The sequence below is a fragment of the Triticum aestivum genome, chromosome 5B (assembly GCF_018294505.1).
Source record: "Triticum aestivum cultivar Chinese Spring chromosome 5B, IWGSC CS RefSeq v2.1, whole genome shotgun sequence".
In the NCBI taxonomy this organism is placed as follows: domain Eukaryota; kingdom Viridiplantae; phylum Streptophyta; class Magnoliopsida; order Poales; family Poaceae; genus Triticum; species Triticum aestivum.
Genome location: NC_057807.1, coordinates 164,352,878 through 164,356,526, shown reverse-complemented (window position 1 = coordinate 164,356,526; position 3,649 = coordinate 164,352,878).

The window sequence follows — 3,649 nt, the reverse complement described above, 5'->3', positions numbered from 1 at the left end:
TTTTGATCCACCTCTCGTGAAAAAGACAAATTGCCGCCGATTTAGTTGGAAGCGGGTCAAATTTGAACTGCAGCTGCCTCATAGTTTGCTATTTATTTTTTCAAAAAATCATTTATAGTTACATAAGTATCTATTTAATCACAGAAACACCAAAAAAATTCCAAGATTCAACAACTAGCTAGGAACGGTCAATCTCGCCGTTTTGACCGCATTTTGAAACGGGCATAAAAAAAATCAAAAAAATCAAAAAATGGGAAACCTTCGCATTGTATCATTATATGTGGCCAAGTTCCCAGGAAAAATAACAAACTTGTAATACGGCAATTATTATAAAAAAGTGTTCTCAGAAACGAGCTATCAAGCGTGAAGATTCATGGCTTTCAAGCCAAATGATCAATCTTATGGCCACATTCATGGCATAGTTTGTTCAAATGATCTCATATTGTGCACAAGGGTGCATATTAGAATGGCAAACAATGTTTCCTAAGGAAGTTTTCATTTTCTTTGGACGAAAAAACCATTTTTCATTTTCCGAGTGCCCGAAAGGAGGTTTTTTTGTGAAGGAACTACCAAATAATTGTTGCAAAATTGGACCAAATCATTTTTCTAAAATACTAGGACATATTTAATGCACAATTGACCAAATGGTTGGGTGAAAAAAGTTTTTATCCACCTCTCGTGAAAAAGACAAATTGCCGCTGATTTAGTTGGAAGCGGGTCAAATTTGAACTGCAGCTGCCTCATAGTTTGCTCTTTATTTTTTCCAAAAATCATTTCTAGGTACATAAGTATCTATTTAATCATAGAAACACCAAAAAAATTCCAAGATTCAACCACTAGCTAGGAACGGTCAAGCCCGCCATTTTGACCGCATTATGAAATGGGCATAAAAAATTCAAAAAAAATCAAAAAATTGGAAAACCTTCGCATTGTGTCATTATATGTGACCAAGTTTCCAGGAAAAATAATAAACTTGTAATACGGTAATTATTTTAAAAAAATGTTCTCAGGAATGAGCTATCAAGTGTGAAGATTCATGGCTTTCAAGCCAAATTATCAATCTTATGGCCACATTCATGGCATAGTTTGTTCAAATGATCTAATATTGTGCACAAGGTTGCATATTGGAATAGCAAACAATGTTGGCTAAGGAAGTTTTCATTTTCGTTGGACAAAAAAACCATTTTCCATTTTTCGAGTGCCCGAAAGGAGGTTTTTTTGTGAAGGAACTACCAAATAATTGTTACAAAATTGGACCAAATCATTTTTATAAAATACTAGGCCATATTTAATGCACAATTGACAAAATGGTCTGGTGTAAATTTTTTTGATCCACCTCTCGTGAAAAAGACAAATTTCTGCCGATTCAGCTGGAAGCGGGTCAAATTTGAACTGCAACTGCCTCATACTTTGCTATTTATTTTTTTCCAAAAATTATTTCTAGTTACATAAGGACCTATTTAATCATAAATACATGGTTTGGTGGCGATACGTCGAGGTTTGGGCGGTGGCCGAGGGCCCCAACTCTAGAGCGCGTAAACTCGCATGCCCGCCGCGTGGTCACCGCGTGACCGTGGCGTTGCCATGTGTTCTGGGTAGCCTAGACATGTCTAGTGGGTTGGGCACTCCCCAGGTTGGTGCTAGGAAGAAAATTACAACATAAGATTCTCACGAGGAGACCAATCGATGCTCAAACATGAATTAGCAGCCAAGTGTTTGATTAGCGGTACGGGAAATGTACATGGCTAATGGGCGTAAGTTTTGGCTGAGGATGTTCAGTTACTAAGAAGACCCTTTTCACAAATTTTCAGCTCAAAAGGAGGAGCCTAGGTGGTACTTGCTTTGCAAATCACCACACTGGACATAAATACAAATGTTGAAGCTCGGCTCAAAATAATGAATGGATTGAGCTGGCATTTGGTGGAGGATGGTTATTTGGGCATAGGAAAGCACTGTAGAAAATCGATACTATTTGGACATGCCAAAGTGGTACTTCCTTCACAAACTGTTACTCTGAACAGAATAGGAAAATGAATATTTTTGAATTATTTTTGAACTAGGCAAGGAAGGTTTTTACATATTTGACGAAGATATGACCCAAAGAATTTATGAGATTTTTTTGGGAATTTTGGGAATGACAGAAATATAGGTTGCTTCACAACCTAGGGCAAAAACTGCCACATGGACATGACACATAGGCAAAACTGATGAGGTGGCGCCTAGTCATAGCAACCCACCACAATTTACAAGGCTATGACCATCTATATTGGTCGTTAACAACTAGAAATAAGGCAGCGGACTAGCGATGTTAGCTTTATGACCATTTCATGTAAGGAAATTATGACCTTTCTGACCAAAATGGTCGCAATGGTTTAGGGTTTGGAGCCCCTCGAACAGCTTTTGACCAATTGGTCTCAAATGGTCATAAATCTATGACCAATTCTTCCAGGGTCATTGACAGAAGGTCATAAGTTGACATATTTCTTGTAGTGTACGGGTTCGAGAACTATGTAGACATGACCTAAAACCATTCTCGGTCAATAACCAATAGCGGGACCTGGATGCCCATATTGGTTCCTACATATTCTACGAAGATCTTTATCGGTCAAACCGCATAACAACATACATTGTTCCCTTCGTCATCGGTATGTTACTTGCCCGAGATTTGATCGTCGGTATCCAATACCTAGTTCAATCTCGTTACCGGCAAGTCTCTTTACTCGTTCTGTAATACGTCATCTCATAACTAACTTATTAGTTATAATGCTTGCAAGGCTTAAGTGATGAGTATTACCGAGAGGGCCCAGAGATACCTCTCCGACAATCGGAGTGATAAAACCTAATCTCGAAATACGCCAACTCAACATGTACCTTCGGAGACACCTGTAGTACTCCTTTATAATCACCCAGTTACGTTGTGACGTTTGGTAGTACCCAAAGTGCTCCTCCGGTAAACGGGAGTTGCATAATTCTCATAGTTACAGGAACGTGTATAAGTCATGAAGAAAGCAATAGCAGAATACTAAACGATCAAGTGCTAAGCTAACGGGATGGGTCATGTCAATCACATTATTCTCCTAATGATGTGACCTCATTAATCAAATGACAACACATGTCTATGGTTAGGAAACATAACCATCTTTGATTAATGAGCTAGTCAAGTAGAGGCATACTAGTGACTATATGTTTGTCTATGTATTCACACATGTATCATGTTTCCGGTTAATACAATTCTAGCATGAATAATAAACATTTATCATGATATAAGGAAATAAATAATAACTTTATTATTGCCTCTAGGGCATATATCCTTCACCACCGACGTACTCCTTGCACCCATATATACCTACGTACCCTAAAACTTCCAGAACAGAAGATAGATCGGGAGTTCCGCCGCCGCAAGCCTTTGTAGCCACCAAAAACCAATAGGGACCTTGTTCCGGCACCCTGCCGGAGGGGGAACCCATCACCGATGGCCATCTTCATCATCCCGACGCTATCCATGATGAGGAGGGAGTAGTTCACCCTCGGGTCTGAGGGTTTGTACCAGTAGCTATGTGTTTGATCTCTCTGTCTCGTGTTCCATCTATGGCATGATCTTGATGTATCCCGAGCTTTGCTATTGTAGTTGGATCTTATGATGTTTCTC